We start from the raw sequence: 19494 nt of genomic DNA, 5'->3' as shown, positions 1-19494 counted from the left end.
TTCGTATAATACGCATTCGAACTCTCACAGACTTTTTATATCTTGCAACGAAAATTAAACGGTTAGGATTTGCACGAAGAGTTTATTTGCTGTCTTTATGTGTAATATATTATTAAATGAGATAATATCAAAGCAAACAATGACAAAGAACGCAGGTCAGGTTCAAGAATGTTTTGTTGTGTTCGTGCGCATCAAGACGAGCCAGGATCCGGATGGAACCACCCCAATGTTAAGCTCTTCCTGTTTACCTTTTTTGTCTCTTAAGCATTTTATTGTAGTGACCATTCAGACCTGTGTTCCTGTAGTTTGGGTCTTCATTGTCTTTTGTGTTAACGTATTTGTTGTATATATTCCAATTTTAAAGGAAATGCGAGTAGTGAATGGTATTTAATTGTGCACTTGTGGATACTAGAAATTTAGAAATTAAAATTAATCGTTGTTTACGTGATTTTTGATGGAATGTTCCCCTCTCCACCCCACCAAGGTCGAACTATTAACCCTCTCCAGGATACAACCCCCACAACAGTTGCCTAATTCCCGGGTACCTATATACTGCTAGGTGAACAGGTGTATTAGGTGAAAGGACATTTACCCAACCATTTCCATCCAGCCTGGGAATTGCTCTTGGGATTCAGTCACCTTGGTGTTATTATTTAGGTAACTTTGGATACGATTATAAGTTTCAATAATACGTAATATATTTTGTTTGACTTTTGTTTTACTAAGATTATATTTAATATTATACATTGTTGTTGTTAAAGATTCGCTACCTGGAACAAAGTTCCAAGTAGCACGGGCTATGGTGATCCCGTTGCGAATATTATACAATTTATTCACTGCATCAAGTGTTCCTATGTATCGTAATTGCACAGTGCATCTTTTTGTTGTTGTTTTGAAGCAGGTTTGATAGACCTGCGTATCTTTGATAAAAGTTCAATTTCTGCTAGTAATAAGATAGTATCAATTCTTTCAGGACGATAGCAGTTGCATTTGAATGTATGGAACGAACTCATTTGGATTTTAGGGGTTTTAAAGAATTCATATCTGGAGATACAGACTAACATGTGCAGCTTTTGCCAACATAATACCTCCTAGCCCTAACAATTGATAATACAAATACAAATGTAAATACTAGCAATGGAAACCAAATTTTGGAATATACCTGGTTAAAGTTTTGTGAACAATAGGGCACGCTCCTGAAATTAGATCCGATCTTTGGAGAAAGGCCAAGAAACTGCTGAAACTCGACTCCATCTCGGGCATCTTGGCACACAACACATCAACAGAGTTTTAGTTATTACTAGATTAAAAAGATTATAGTTAGTTATGAATTGTCATGAGAGTCAAATTAGCTGGTAGTCTTAAGCATTCATTTGTGGACAAAAAAATTGTACCTGCTTGATGGGGTTCTGGGAGTTGTTCTACTCCCCAAGCCCGGCCAGAGGCCAGGCTTGACTTGTGAGAGTTTGGTCCACCAGGCTGTTGCTTGGAGAGGCTCCCAGGCCCACATACCCACCACAGCCCGGTTGGTCCGGCACTCCTTGCAGGAAACAATCTAGTTTCCTCTTGAATCAATCTAGTTTCAAGAGGAAACTAGTGAATCTAGTGTAGTCCCTGTGTTATGTAATAACACAGGGATGTGTTATGTAATAATTAATTAATAAATGTACGCGAAGAATCTGTGCTTCTTCATGTATACTTATTGCATAATTTTTTTATTAAATAACACTTCAAAAGTTTGGTATATAATTAGCAGTTTGATAATTTGTGAAAAACATATGGCACATTTTGTGATATATAACTATACCTAAGCAGACATTCAGAAAACGCAGACCTACCTTCACTCTCAGTCGGCAGACGATATATTTTTGTCAGTATGTTAAATGAAAATTATATACTGTATAAGTTTTAGTTTATTTTTGTGTCCATTTTTATTATACATACCTGGTTGATACCTGGTTGATGGGGTTCTGGGAGTTGTTCTACTCCCCAAGCCCGGCCCGAGGCCAGGCTCGACTTGTGAGAGTTTGATCCACCAGGCTGTTGCTTGGAGCGGCCCGCAGGCCCACATACCCACCACAGCCCGGTTGGTCCGGCACTCCTTGGAGGAATAAATCTAGTTGCCTCTTGAAAATGTCCACGGTTGTTCCGGCAATATTTCTTATGCTTGCTGGGAGGACGTTGAACAACCGCGGACCTCTGATGTTTATACAGTGTTCTCTGATTGTGCCTATGGCACCTCTGCTCTTCATTGGTTCTATTCTACATTTTCTTCCATGTCGTTCACTCCAGTACGTTGTTATTTTACTGTGTAGATTTGGTACTTGGCCCTCCAGTATCTTCCAGGTGTATATTATTTGATATCTCTCTCGTCTTCTTTCTAGTGAGTACATTTGGAGGGCTTTGAGACGATCCCAATAATTTAGGTGCTTTATTGCATAGTTTTATATTCAATTTCAATTTCTTTATTATGCACCCTATACCCATCCCGTGGGCGGGGGTGGAAAGGGTTACAGAGGAACATATATATGGGTTCAGGAATTGAACCCCATAGTTCGTTTAGCTAAGCAAGTGACAATCTTTGAAGCTAGTTACACAATTGTTAATGTTCTATATACATGTACATACATATATATACAATCATTTACACAAATACATATACATATCGGTAATCTTGCTATATGACAAGTGATTCAACAAGAGACTCAAATACAAGAGGTTTCATATACATTAGCAATAAATACATTCAGTCTTTCTGCAGTTACTCATGTTCTCGTCAAGTCTTCGTACAAAACCAGTTTAGCAATATTGTTAGATACGGAATTTGATTGACAAGGAACAAGAGACCCCTAATAACCATGTGCAACAATAATTCTTACAGTGTAACATGATTTTTGTTCTTTCAAATTTAAACATGTTTTGTAACGAAATTGAAATGTATTATACATTTTGTATTTCGTCTGTATTTGTTTTAAACTGGCTAAGACCACAAACCTTCATTCGTAAGTTCTGAATATGTGCTTAACTGATTGGGATAGCTGTTTGCAAGTCTGTAAATGTGTGTCTTGCATATGGTCCGTAACAAGAGCGAAACTCATATTTATATATGTATACAATAGAGTGATTTAAAATATTCTGAGGAAAACGCCTAAACTGTCTATTGCAAGAGGAAAGCCGAATTGGTGTGGAAATGTTAAGCTTCTGGTGTGTTTCGGTATCTTGAGCTAGCCAGCAGAGGCTGGTACTGTGATCATCACCCCTCACACACTTCTTGGGCTATGACCTCCCCTATGACCTCATCGACTTGAGAATGGTCCAGGACCGACCGAAACGTCGTCGTCCCTTCACTTTCTAGCGTGTGGTCTGGTCTATATGACCTCCCCTCTATCTCTCCCTCACACACACACTACTTAGTCTATGACTTCCCATCTCTCATACTACTTAGACCATGACCACCCTCGCCTCACACACTGCTTGGGCTATGATCCTCATCCCCACACACACTACATGGGAATTTCCCTCTTGGAAGACTGCCACCCCTCTCCCTCAGGAGAAACAATAGTATTTTTCATTTACTTTACATCAGAAAGCTTTTCCGCACCACACAGTATTACACATTACACGCATTAGGGTAAATGCTGAAATCCATTTTGAGTGGAAATAATATTCTCGTGAAAGCGCTGCAGACAACAACAAAAAGGAACATTAATTCTGGTATTACACATTACACGCATTAGGGAAAATGCTGAAATCCATTTTGAGTGGAAATAATATTCTCGTGAAAGCGCTGCAGACAACAACAAAAAGGAACATTAATTCTGGTCTGCTGAAACTTCCTGGACAGCAGGGTAAATAAACACAACATTGACTAGGAATCAAGGTCGTTTGCAACTGGTTTTCTACTAATTAATTAATGTTATTATAATTAATATTTAAGTGTTATTTTCCCCGGCATACACCTGGTTTTCTTCTAAGTGTGCTTAGGTTTGTTGCAGTTGCTTAACATTTAAAGGGATTTTTTTTTTACTTTTTAAATTTTATGGAGTAGTGTCTACTTTTATAGTAGTTGTATGTAAATTGGCCTTTTGTATTACTAATGAATTTACATTTTAAGTCATGATTGTCACTGCTTGTTTAGAGATCTTGGTGTAGAAACAAAAATCAACTGGTCAGTGACACCAACGAACCCACCTGGAGACAGGAACAGACTTGAGTAGAGTACTGTATATTTCGGTACTCCTCTCTGGCCGCTCTTTCTATGTTGTTATCTTACAACATGCATGTAGACGGGGGGGGGGGGGGGGAAATAAGCTAATTATGCGAGATGGTATAGAGCCCGCCATGATATGGAACCCGTCATGGTATAGAGCCCGTCATGGTAGGAAGCCTGCCTCGTCGGAAGCCTCACTTCATCTTGTTCACTTGTATGACAGCAATAAGGAATGTTGAAAGCCTCATGCAGTCTTCAAGCATTGTGTTCACAAGGACGGTGGAGAGTTACGATGAATATTAGCAAATATATATAAACGAGGCTACGAGTTACACAAAAATATGTGTAGATTATGATATATGTTAACATTCACGTCAAAACTAATGGTAAAATGCGGCTTACAGTTATGGTTATACCACGTAAACTCATCCAGTTGTGTTATGTGTATGGCATCGCTGCTCTATTTTTTGTATCGTCTGCAAATTTGCAAATATTGCTGTACAGTTTGATAGATTGGTTACACACACACACACACACCGTCAATTCAGTTGATTGACGGTTGAGAGGCGGGACCAAAGAGCCAGAGCTCAACCCCCGCAAGCACAACTAGGTGAGTACACACACACACACACACACACACACACACACACACACACACACACACACACACACACACACACACACACACACACACACACATATATATATATATATATATATATATATATATATATATATATATATATATAGTAAACAACAGAAGGTCTGAGCCCTACTGAACTCCACTTAAAAAATATATGTAATAAAAAAAAAATATATATATATATGTTCGAGAATGAATAGCCGAAACGATAAAATTATTTAAAAAGGAACATGATTATTAGTTAACAGTCAGCCAAGGGCTTAGGAGTATCCGATGGTGCCCGAGTCGATCTTTTTTCTAGGTTTCTCCCACACATCCTATTTCCCCCTAAACTAACCTTTCCTGTCTTTGCACACACATACCCCCTTCACTTTAGCTTTATACATTTTCATTGCACACTATTTCCATCTCTAACCTTAAGGTTGCAGTTATGGGAATCTGTCATCTGAACATGCTTTTTGCATGTCAGTATATGGATAGCCTAATATTTAAACGAATGCTAAACTCTACAGAATCGAAGCCAACTATTTCAATCACTAAGTGAAAGGGTTATAGTAGCCAGTCTCTCTTCATGGGAGGATTGGGGGCAGACACCGGCACCCCTATTAACTTAACGTACATTCGCCAGTAAATTTGCAAACCTTGATTAGGTTCTCTAGTATCTGGATAGAGACTGACAGACATTCTATTTTATTGATACTATATGGGGTATTCGATGATGCCCACCTCGATCCTGTGCCCAAAGTCTCTCTCTACCCCCACACCCATCCTTCCCATCTCTCCCTCTCCCCACACACACACCCTCTCAATCTCTTCGAACGTACTACCCCCTCCCCCCCATTCACCCACTCACACTTTCCCCATCTCGCCTCATCACTGTAACCATTTTCACATCGCCGTAACTGTCTCCACTATACAAACACCTTCACACCATACCCATCTCCATTTACCCACACGCTCCCAGTATCCACCCATACATACTCTCCCCATATCCCTCCTATCACTGTAACCATTTTCACCACACATCAACATCACTATAATCAAAAGGTTGTATCCAGAATGCAAATTCTGTCATCTGAACTTTCGTTTTACGTGTCAAAATGTGTTTACACTAATATTTAAATGAATGCTGAAATCAACAGACACGTGAAATGTGTCTGTAGCGTTAAGCATTCATCCTTCCCTGCCTGCCTTTTTTTCCATTTCCCATTCTCTCTCTCCCACATTTTCGCTCCCATTGGGCAAAACATACTCGAGTAATATTGAAACTGTGGAATCGATGTTGATTCAACATCAATAATTTTTTTGTTTATTAACACATTTAGGTACATCTGCATTTGTGCAGCTAGCTAGACAATATGAAGGGAAGTACAGTGTGTCAAAAAGCTAGCTACGTAATGCTACAAATCCCCATCACACAGGATGGTTAGTCATACAGAGGCATGTGATAAGTAGTTTGCACTGACAAACTCTGGGTGCATTATGAGGATAACATGAACACAGGAGTGAATAAGGTAGCAATGATACTAAAAGTCCCCATCTCGCAGGATGGGTAGTTATACAGGGCCATATGTTCAGTAGCCTCCACTGGCAAATTTTGAGTGCATTATTAGGATATCCTCAAGAATACAAGAGTGAATAAAGTAATTGCAAAGCTCCAGGTACCTCATGTCAATGGGTCTGAATGATCTGATAACTGGGCATTCGGTGATATAGTGTGGGAGATCATGCCGCAATTCCTGCTCACAGAGTTTGCACCTGGAGTGCTTAAGATTGGGAAATCCGTCACCTGTAGCCACCTGCCACAGGTAACCGAGTCTGATCTTGGCAACCACTGTGTTGCACAGTCTGGTGGACGTTTTGTGCTGCCCATAAACATGGGTTTCAGTTCTGAACACATCATAGCTTTTTAATCTGCTTAGAAAATCTGTTGCAACACTTTGTGGACAATGAAACCCACATTTCAGACTTCATAAGAGTCTCCGTGATACGAAATAGGAGCCCATTTATCTTACAGTAAAGAGAGGTTGAGGCGGTCGACCCAAACCACACTAAGACACACGCAACCACAAACCACCATGTAACAGTTCCATGAGGCTAGGCCCAAGCGTCCTTTCTTACTCGAACAGACAAATAGACATTTTTCTGATATAAATATAAATAATGTGAAATGTGATTATAAATTAGCAGCTTAACAGAGTAAACAATGTTGCACATTTTATGTACTAACATAGTAGAGAATCCGTAACGATGTGAACAACAGTAATGTTATTTCAGGTAGACGGGCACCCATTTCTGGCCCGATATGACGGTTAATGATCCATGCAGATGGTCCTCGCTACATATCAAGGTGAGAAATATCATTCAACACGTTTTACTACATAATGAAGTTGTCTGGGAAATAAATTGGTTTATTCAAGAGTATATAATATATTCCTTATAGATATGCAGGCTTATATAGATTCCCTACAAGTAGCAAGTGAAAAGTAAGAGGACATATTGCTAAATATTTATTTTCTTGTTTTCAGGTAAGTGGATTAACAGCTCATCGAGGGACCTCTGCGCATCATTTGTAAGGTAAGTCCTTATTTCTTGCATATGTATTTCAGGAATGTTTCGGAAATGTGAAATGAGAGGATTATCGCGTTCAAGACACAGTGCGCAGCCCGTCCTCTTAAGGTTTCCCAACGTCAAGAAAACGGGCAATTTAAATTGCCCTCTCCCAACCTATCAGAGGACCCAAAACAGAAAACGGGACAGTGCGTCACTTCCGCCAGCCGCTTCCATTTTCTAGTACGAAAATGTTTGGCCTTACGTAACGCATACGATCAAAATGCGACGTTCTTTGTAGGAGGACAGGTTGCAATACGGTGTTGTTACCGCCATAGTCTACAGAAAACGGGACGCAAATAATGAATATATTCAAAAGTATATACAGTATATTCATTATTTTTGTCATAAGTAAAATACACATGACTGGCAGGCCCTCCCTTTCGACACTGCCTTGTTCATAATTTACCATATTATTGATTATTCAAGATGCCTATATCAAAATCAAAACGCACAAACAGAGATCATCAAGATAGCACGTGCAGCAAGATTGATGATAATGAGACGTAAGATAACATGGAATATCACTAATGCCAGGCGTGAAGCTGTCTGCTGCACTACGCTGCGCTTCCACATCAGAGGAACACAGCAGAACACATTGGACACATTTTTCATGAGTAAGTATGTTTGAGTGTGTCAAATTACCATAAGATGTCAAATATATGCAATAATCAAAGAAACTACGCAAATGAATATAAGTATTTCTAAAGATGCAAACGTATGTATTTTTTTCCAATAAAGTTTTCACCATTGTTTCAAAGGTAATATGGTTGAAACATCTCCAGAATAATGGATGCATCAGATTCAACAGCCGCGAAGTTTAAAGAGAATCAGACGATATGTACCTCTGCTAATGGTGGCGCCATCTTTTAACTATGTTCAAAAGTGAGTTTTTCCTACTTTAAATTTACACATATGCTACAATTTCAAAACTGATCTCATGAATTCTACATATTATATGCTGTTTATAGTTCTTAAGATTGGATAAACTATTTCTAATTTAGAATTAAATTTATTGAGTTATAGATCTCCAAATTTGTAAATTTATGCAATCGGCAAAAAGTAGCTTTTCAGAAACTAGAACAAATTTATTAAAAGTAAATTACCCAATATGAAGATTACACTATAATAAGTTAATTAAAGTTAATATCTTTGAAATTGGTTAAATGTATTAACAAACTTCAGTGTTAATTTTGGCGAAAAATTGTTTTATAATTTTGTTTTTCTTTTTTAGGTTGCGTTGCTGAACCTTTGTCAAGGGAGCTATTGTATGTTTTCTTTCAGTACAATTTGAAACATATCGAGAATGCTTTATTCGGATATCTAAAGCCCCATATGTAATTATTTCAAGAATGTTTTGGAAGTTGATATGAAAGGATCAGAGTGCATTCTAAACACATTGAGGATTATAATGCATATATTTTTAATGACGTGTAAGAATATGCAGATACAAAAAGACTAAATGGAAGAAAAGAATCCTTTAAAATGAGTGGTGGGTGTGTGTGTGCCTTAAATCGATGCCAGATAACACAGCTTATGTCTAGCATCTAGGTGCTGTGTTCTTGTGTTCTTATTCATTTAAAACTTTTAAATTTAATGAATGCTAATAAAGAAATTATAAGATATTTATTTATTAACACAAATAAGAGTTGTTGTTGTTAAAGATTTGCTACCTGGAACAAAAAGTTCCAAGTAACACGGGCTATGGTGAGCCCGTAGTTACACACAAATAAGAGTTGTTGTTGTTAAAGATTTGCTACCTGGAACAAAAAGTTCCAAGTAACACGGGCTATGGTGAGCCCGTAGTTACACACAAATAAGAGTTGTTGTTGTTAAAGATTTGCTACCTGGAACAAAAAGTTCCAAGTAACACGGGCTATGGTGAGCCCGTAGTTACACACAAATAAGAGTTGTTGTTGTTAAAGATTCGCTACCTGGAACAAAAAGTTCCAAGTAACACGGGCTATGGTGAGCCCGTAGTTACACACAAATAAGAGGCTGTTGGCAAGATACATATTTTATTTTGGTTGTTGTATCATCATTGCTTATGTATCTATGTTAATATTTATGATTTACTTTTCACTACACTGTTAGAATATGATGTAGTTTTTATATTTTATTAATTTTAATTGTTTGGGTTAATAAATCTTAAAATAACATCTTGATCCGCCTCTGACCACAAAAATAGCACAAACTGCTCACCGATAGTGTATTTACCCTCTTGAGTCAAGGCAACTTTTTTTTTTTTTTGATAAGTTCGTTTGTGTACTAAATTATATATTTACTGTTCGAGATCTTATTGTACGAGAAAATTTCTGACATTTCGGAAAATATCAGTGATAAAAATGATAAAAGTATTGATGAAAACCGTTCCCTTACCGATGATGTAGCCTGCAAAAGGCTGCTAAGGTATAGTTGATAAGCGCAAGCGTCGGGAGGGAGGGAGTGACTGGTGTGGGCATTTATGAGGCGATGCTATGCAGCAATACGTGGTACCCACAACCATTTTGAACCTCCAGTCTTTTTTTAACGATATGACAAGAATCAGATATGAAAGGGTTTTATGTAACTATAAGTGTAAGAACCTAAGCAACACGTCTAACTTGGCCGATGCGCATTTGTCAGAAAAATCATCAATATAGGGGTACTCTTAATTTCAATTAAGAGTTCCCCAACCTATGATTTTGTCTATGTCATCCTGGAATAAATAGTTGGATAGTTCTTAAACGTTACTCACAGATTTATATGCATAGTTTTTTTTTACTTCTGTAGTTTTAATTACAGGGTAACATACGGTATGTGAATAATTTCGTTAACAAAATTTACATTTCGTCAGAACTACAAAAATCAGCAGGTGGTGCAAAGGTCCAGAGGTACTTGTTAATGTCTTGAAAGTTTGACGACCTTATCGGATGCCCTATATATATATATGTCTCTTCTTGTAGTGTGATGATAGATGGAATAGTGAATATAGAATTCACTTCATCTCGGGTTTATTCAAATTTGTTGGAGCTTTCATATTATTACTATCTTCAGACAGTTAGTTATCAACAGACAGTAATAGTACAGTCGGGTTTGTTCTACTCACAGTCGGGAATTCCGGGTTCGAATCCCGGGTGGGAGATATGGATAGATGCGTTTCTTATAACCTAATGCCCCTGTTTACTTAACGGTAAATACTCAGCTTGTGGGGTTGCATCCCAGGAAGGGTCAGTAATTCAACCATGGGAGAGGAGAGGAGCTTAGATATAAGCCTAACATATACATAGGTATACATTGGCTGCCTGTCCAAGACACAATGAATTACTAAAAGGGTCATTTATCCATAGGAAATAGACTTTCCATTCCATCATTTGGATTTTATTATATTTGTGCTTTGCTTCAGACACAGCAAGCTTGTTCTAGTTATGTCATCAGAAGTTGAATAAGTTTTTGTTTTATTTAGTGCATATAGTCCAGTCATCGTAAAATTACGTTTTACCTCCTTATGGGTAGCATAGAGCAGGCAAATAATGAACTGTTATGTATGCCGTCAGTAAGTGATTTTGAAACGCTTTTTTTTCCTTGATATGTACGAGTATATAGTTACAAAAACAAAATCATTATTTTTGTTTTTGGTCAGCGTAGCCGAGTCACGACCAATAGGACCCAGATTCGATTCCTGGAACAGTGCAGAGACGTTTGGACATGTCTCCTTTCACCTTATACCTGTGGTCACCCAGTAAGGCATCCGAGGTAAACTGTTGTGGGTTGTATCCTGTGGAAGGTCAGTAGTTGGCCGTAGAAGATCTCGATAAGTCTACCAGGCTTTCTGTACTCGTCAGTGGGAAACCATGCAAACTCACTCGTGGTTCGGTGCGATGTAGTTCGTGTATGCACAATATCGATACTTGCTTGCATAGACATTACCCGGGATGAAGCATTAATGGCAACTAATACACACATTACATTATAACCCATCTGCTTGGTTGACCAGACCACGAAAGGAGGCCTGGTCGGAGACTGGGCCCCAGGAAAGTTGATCCTCGGAAACTTGGAAAGAAAAAGTAACTGCAGAGTAAGGTAATCCTCCTCAGGGGTGATAGATTTTCCGACCTTATATGCCATTAATGCTTCATTCCGGGTAATGTCTATGTAAGCAATCCATCCTCATGAAATGAGTGTCTTTACATATTTGGTGGAAAGTACCAGTATGTAGTGATGGACCACCAGCAAGCCACTTATAGATCAATAGACAGATATTGCGTGTGAAAAACAGTTGAATATCTGTGTTTGATATTTTAAAGCTAAACGCAGTAGGATTTTACCTCAATTTATGGGACTAGTTTCAGTCACAAGCACTATCTATGAAGCCTTGTATCGACACCTCAAAGATTTTTTTGGCAATATTGGAGTAGATTGAAGCAGCGTCTTGCACGGATGGGACATCAACTCTGTGTGAACCTCATCTCTCACTTTACACTGTGATGAAGTACAATATTCCTTATGTGTTTCTTATCAAATGCACGTCATTCTCCGCATTTGGTCTGTTCTCATGCATCTGATGAATTACCTTCCATCATCGACTTCAAGATAAGAGGTGGTGCCACAGAGGTGGTGGTGATTACAGGTGGTTCCACAGATCTTCATTAAGAAGAGAAAGTTATCTAGAGATTTACAGATTTATAAATGATGAGAAAGATCCCTTACAGCTGATATCTTTGTCAGGAACCCGATGGTTGGCAATGAACAATAGTGTAGAGCGGCTTTTAGGGCAGCGGTATTCTTGAACAACTCAACTACCAAATCGGTTCTTGTGATAAGTATGTTGCAAGGCAACTATTTTCAATGTCCTCTGATCCAGCCAATAAACTATATTTCATATTCCTCGAACCAATCCTAAATGATTTTGAAAGGATGAATTGACTATATCAAAAAGGTGAAGCAGATCAGGGTAGCCTTCACACTGAGTTAGAAATTTCACTCTTGGAATGCTCGGGAAAATCGTGCATCCTGATCATGCAAAGCTTGATGTTAATTAATTTGGACTTTAATTCCATTTATCTGCCCCTGGAGAAAGTGGACTTTGTTTACGTAATTTCTACACTTCTAGCTACTAACAGACAAAACAATGCTCTAAACCAGGAATAATAGCTTTAACATGTTCAAAAAAATGCCATAAATTTTGGCAAAGAGCTTTCTCGCATTCCCATTAATGCTGAAACTTTCAAAACGGTGCAAAATCTGTCACCTAGCATATGCCTTAGCCACACACAGCCACCATTTTCAGAACTTCCATTAGTTTAAGCTGACCACTCTAGGCTTAGTGAAATTGAAAGAACACGCCTAGTTGTGCCTGCGGGGGTTGAGCTTTGATCCTTTTTTTCCTCAACCTCTTCAACTGTCAATCTACTGGTGTACAGATTCCTGAACTTCTCGAGCTTCATCATATCTACATTTGAAACTGTTCATAGAGTCAGCCTCCACCACATCACTTCTTTCAAAAGTATGCGTCGTCTACTGTTAACAAGTGAACGCGCCAACATTTGTGAGCAACAAATTCCAACATTTGGATTTTGGACCAAGGCAATAATTGTCAACGCTGCAGAAGAGCCCAAGCTCATTGAGCAGATTACATTGAAAATATAAATCTTACCAATCAATAATGCCCTGGTTGAACGAGTATTTTAGAGGGTAACGTCTAGGAAAACTAAACAGAAATCGAATGGGACTATAGCTTTTGACATCAATTTTGAGAATCAAAACATATCTTGAAGAAAAAGACACTTGTTGCTCATAATATGACGCCATGCATGTCAGTGATGAAATGTGAGTCTGCAATATACAAGACTGAGGTTATGGATGCAGACGGCCAAGCTCTTCTTGATAGTCTTCACTATGAATACGTGGTGGGACTCCACACTCATATATAATAAAAAAACGTGATAATTGCTTACTAATACCAACTTACTAATATTACGTGTGTGTGTGTGTGTGTGTAAATCACGAAAATTAACATGTGATGGAAAATGTAGCAGTGTCAGACCACGAAGGAAGGATTGAAACAGGAATTTCCTTAAGGACTTTCGTATTTAATAATACATCTTATCCTTCTGAAGATGTATTATTAAATATGAATGTACTTTAGGAAATCCCTGTTTCAATCCTTCGTGGTCTGATACTGTTACTTTTTCATCACGTATTAATTTTCGTGATTTATACACACACACACACACACACACATATACACACACACACACACACACACACACACACAGGGCTAGAGACAAATAAGATTCGTAATTGCCATAAATCTTCACAAATACTTTCTATGAAGTAGAGGAGAAAAACATGTAATCACACCGTAAAACATGATGCCATCGACTGATAAACCTGGAAGGGAGAGAGAGAGACCAATTACTCAGATTTCTTATCATGAAAAAACCTGGCTGCCTGAAATACTGTATAATTGGTCATACGTGGGCAGTGTAGTGATCTATATGTGAGTGTGTGTGTTTTTACATGTGTCTGTTGGTATATATGTATGACTGTACATGTGTGTTTACATCGTAAACAACAAATCCGTTATCCGTAATATAATTATTACGATAACCACGTGTGTAAAGTTTATTGAAGAGTGCCTTTGTGCATATATTTATTGTTCTTCAGGAAAAAATAAACCCCAAATTTGAATATAAAACCTTTACCATTCATGCCTTCCAAGCAGTCCTCGAACAGGATTCAAGCATAATGCAAGATGGTACCCAACAACTGGTAAAAAAAAGTAGTAACACAAATGTGTGTTACCCAGGAGCTGGGAGCCGGTCGGCCGAGCGGACAGCACACTGGACTTGTGATCCTGTGGTCCTGGGTTCGATCCCAGGCGCCGGCGAGAAACAATGGGCAAAGTTTCTTTCACCCTATGCCCCTGTTACCTAGCAGTAAAATAGGTACCTGGGTGTTAGTCAGTTGTCACGGGCTGCTTCCTGGGGGTGGAGGCCTGGTCGAGGACCGGGCCGCGGGGACACTAAAGCCCCGAAATTATCTCACGATAACCTCAAGATATACCCACCCTGCGAGGTTGTTCATAGCTTTGTCGCAGATTGTTTCATCATTGTCTTTATGGAAGTTACTAAGGGTAACAGTACTGGTTGGTGGCCGATTAGCTATGTTTTATGCCCGAAACGCTTTGCGTAATAGTGGCTTTAGGCATTGTATGTACTAGCTATACCTATAAGTTAAACAATCCTTGTAAATATTTATTGTATGTATGTACCTTACCTAAATAAAATTGTATTGTATTGTATTGTATTGTATGTTATTATGTCTGGAATTCTGCTACATCACGATTTGAGTCCTGCAAAAAAAAAGAATGGGCGATGAAAAAAATTGTTATGGAATTCGGGGATCATTCGAGTTTCAGTATATAATGTAACTCGATATTGTCCTTTATCGGTTCCTAAATGAACCTGGATAGTGGGCAACACACTCAAAGAGTGAGAGTTGGCTTTTAGTGGTTGGTGGCCGTGGAACTCTCGTATTACGCTTGGTCCCGGTTCGAGCACTGTCCGGGAAGCATGGAGGATAGGTTTATGCCTTTTCAATCTCTAGAGGGTTATTAAGGTCACCACAATAGCCTACTTACCAACTAGCATGTATACTTTTGTAGTGTGCAGTGTATATACACCGAGTAATGGGGCACTCTTGAGGTCACTTACTAGTGGCCTCGATGGAGACAAAGCCGGCGGCTTGTCAAAGGTCCCCAATTGATTCTGATGAATTTTTCTGTCTGAAGGTATTTCAGCATCTGAATGTAAAGCAAAAAGACAGTAACACTTATATGTGGTCACAGTAGCTTTATGGTATCAGGGTGTCCACACAAACCCTTCACGAGGCTTCGAATTACAGCATTATAGACAAAACGTTTAATATAAATTAATCAATATTTCACTTACAACACACCAAATTTCGATATACATAGAGTATGCATATTGAATGTTTTATTATTACAATTATTGTTATTATTATTATTATTTTAATTTGTTCATAATAATGCTGTCGTTTTATGCTTCGTAAAGTATTTATGTGGTCACCCAAAATTTTAAATGTCGTTAGCTTCCTAACACGAGTTAAGAAGGAATGTATACACGAAAAGTGTACCCCGCTTCTCGGTGTATATACACTTGACAATTAACTTCAATCCTGATCCATGTTCAGGACTTGAGTATATTATTTGCTGGCTGGCCATTAAGATATTAAAATAGTTTTGGTCTTAATAACCCTCTAGTGGTTGATATTGGCCTTAAGCCCAACACCAAAACAAACACGAATACACAACCACTTCCATCAGCCACTGAAGAGCGTCTGAGGGAGACTGTAGGTACCTGGCTGGCCATTTTGTATTTGCAAGTGTTGGCTTACATGCTACAGGAATAGCAGCCGCCGAACTTACAATCCTTGTGCTCGAAATACTCTCAGTTTGGCAGACGCTTTCTACCAAATTTCTGAGCTTCTGTGATTGATTTTCTTATAACTTGGAATTGATTTTGTTTGAGTTTTATATGTACTAGAGCTATGTATAATATAATTCACAATGCACTAGTATCTACGTCACGAAAATATTTGTGTATTGTGTGTGTATTCTAACACACAAAAAACTAAAGTAATCCCCAAAATACACTAGTATTTCACGAGATACTAGTGCACTAGTATCTATTTCACTATTTATTCTAAGCCTCAAATATATATCAAGAAATGGCTACCTTTATAATATAAATTGTGAATGTTCATTGGCACAAATATTAAAATTTTGATTGTAGCTCAGTGGTCTACGTCCACTAACAAAAGTTCCCAGGTTCAATCCCCAGGCAGGACAGAAATACTTGGGCACGTTTCTTTTCAGCTCATGTCTCTGTTCACCTAGCAAAAAAATGATTGCATTCTGGGGAAGGTCAGTAGTTTGATTTTGGAGGGGGGAGTAGATAAGCTTATATGTACAGGCTTGCTGTCCTCGAGAACTGTAACTAATATGTTTACTTATAAATTTACTAACGTATAATAAATCGTTAATTGATATATTACTGAAAGGAAGTATCCAAAATTTGCTTACTGTAGGTACAGCCTGCATATGACTGTAAAGCTGCCGCCCAGTTGGGTGGGTGTGGAGCAAGACTAGTAACTGTGCGACTCACCGTAGATGTAAAAGGCCTTGTATAGTGATTGTTGTGAGCCTATTTTTGAATCACTTGTAATATAAAAGATTATTGAATCATAATTCTTAATAACATTCTTAATTCAACTCAATTGTGGTTATCATACGTAACTTGAAACTGGTCGTTCTTTCAAAATAGTTATTCCGTAGGTTGGGCTGCACATGTTGACTGCTCAATCGTGCCATCTACCCGGCTGCCGAGTGAAACAATTCCTTCTATTTTCAACAACAGATGGCGCGGTGTTTCCCTTTCCTAGCTTTCTTACTGCAGAGTTCAGCAGACTCGTGCTAATAATTTTTCGTTGTCGATAGACAAAAAGAATATTTTTTGTACTGATTGGTTTATTTTATTTTTATTTATGCAATAAATAAAAAGAGAAATAGATATAAACTTCAGTAGGCCAATTATAATTAGACTACTTCCCCTTGTAACTTGTTTATAGTTATTTGGGATACCCGGCGGTGCCCGGGTGAATCCGGGCATCCCATATCTGTCTGGCAGTGTTTGTCTTTTCCTGTCTCTTTCTGTTTGCCTTTCTGCTTGTCTTCCTGTATTTTTCGTTATTTTTTCTCCTAATTTCTCTTTCTACCTTTTTTTTTTGTTTTCCATATATTTATATATATATATATATATATATATATATATATATATATATATATATATATATATATATATATATATATATATATATATATATATATATATATATATTTGTACCTCCTTTCATTCCGTTCTCTCTTTCCCTTCCACTTCTAACTCCTGTTCTCTCTCCGTCCTGTTCTCTTTCGCACTTGTTCTCCCTCCCATTCTTTATTCCATTATACCTCCCAATCTCTTCCAGTGGGCATAACATGCTCGAGTACCGTTGAATCCACGTTATCGACGTTGATTGATCGTCGATAACAACAGGAAATGCTGATGCAAGAACTCCATGGACAGTAAAACCCTAATTTCAGATTTCTTTGGAGGTGTTGGGATTCGGAATAGGGGCCAGTCCTTCTTGCATGAGAGTCAATCACAACCATTCTTTGACATTCACTTTCAATCACAAATGGCAGTGCAAATTTCCGTAAGGCTAACTCGAAGCGCCTTGGGTAAAGAAACACATTCTCATTTGTAAATGTTTCACTATGGTTTCCCATTGTCAGGGGGAAAGTAAGCCTGTTAGGCTTATCACGGTCGTCCTAGGCCAACTGTTGAACTTTCCCAAGATAGATATTCAATTTACTATCAAGCAGTAAGTTAACCAGATATAAGTCCAAGCACAGTGATAAGCTCCGTCCCCAGTTCACAGTCCTTGTACCACTTTTTGTTATCGTTCTTATATCAGATACTAGATAGGTTACCCTACTATGTCCAGAGTCTCTCTCTCTCTCTCTCTTTTTAAATCTAATACTGCTGCCCGAAACGCTTTGCGTAATAGTGGCTTTAGGCATTGTATGTACTAGCTCTATCTATAAATCCATTAACTTTTGTATTTTACCTTGTATGTATGTACCTTACCTGAATAAAAATTTATTTATTATTTATTTATTACTGTAAGAGTTCGGTATTCTGGTAACCCGAATCTCGGGGTAATCTGAATGAATTCCTGCTTATTATTTTCGGATAAACGGCAGGAATAAGCAGGTCAACAATGACAATTTACAGGTAAATAAATGTCAGTTTGCCGGGGTAAACGGCGGGTATAAGCAGGTATTCTGTGGAAAACAAATTCGAATTTCAGATTTCATGAAAATTCCAGATGCCGATATTTCTTATATACCTCTCCTCGCCACTTTTGTCTGTGCCTAAATATTTCTTATTTTGCTTATCTGTCTCATGGTTAAAACACATTCAATGTCAACTTGTGGTTTTGATGTGGCGCGTTTGGCCAGGTGATCCGCCACTTCGTTGAACACTATTCCAACATGAGATGGGATCCACATGAATTTCACTTTATGACCTCTCAACTGGATCTCATTTATCCTGTTCTTACACTCCTCAACTATGGACAAGCAGATTGGATTTTGACTGTTTAAAGAATCAAGTGCTACTCGGCTATCAACAAATACGAAAACATCTTTTTCGTCTTGACGTACTTCCTCAAAACCAGCCAAAATGGCCTGCAGTTCAGCCTGTGTGGATGATATATAATTACTAAGTCGAAGTTCAATTTTCCTGTCCACAGTTATCGCCGGACACCCGATATTGTGTGGGCGGCAGTGCGAGGATGAATTCTTATTATCTTGAACTCTGTCATTACAACCCCCCTATCACCTTTCCTCCAAAGTGGAATGGGAGAAGTTTAGTCGCACATTTATGTGTAGACTTAAGAGTTTGTCTTAAGTAGGTTGTGTGTAATTCTCTCTTACAGGCATACATTACCGTATGTGTTTTAGTGTATCCCATGTTGCCAAGTGCAACATGGGATACACATATATGTTGCCTGAGGCTATTACATGTTGCCAGGTGTTGTCACTTTGTGCAGTGTTCGTCTTTTATTAATAGTTGGAATGTGTTTTTATGTAATATTATTTTGCACGAATGTTATAATATCAGGTTCTGTGTGACCACAAAGCCTTACAACAGCCTTCTACGTTATCCTTCCTTTGTAGAAGATCTTCAGTTAACTCCTGTTGCTGTTTATAATATGATATTTGCCATGATCTTATATTAATTCATTTTATATTATCTACATTCGTATGACATTATCTACGTTCCTAGGAGAACGTAGATAATGATAACATAATCGTAGAACGTAGAACATAATCCATATTCTTATGATACCCACATTCTTATGATATCCACGTTCTCATGACATCTGAATTCTTATATTATCCACGTTCTAATAGCATAAT

The sequence above is a fragment of the Procambarus clarkii genome, chromosome 71, assembly GCF_040958095.1.
Source record: "Procambarus clarkii isolate CNS0578487 chromosome 71, FALCON_Pclarkii_2.0, whole genome shotgun sequence".
Taxonomy (NCBI): Eukaryota; Metazoa; Arthropoda; class Malacostraca; order Decapoda; family Cambaridae; genus Procambarus; species Procambarus clarkii.
This window is presented reverse-complemented; position numbering follows the sequence as displayed.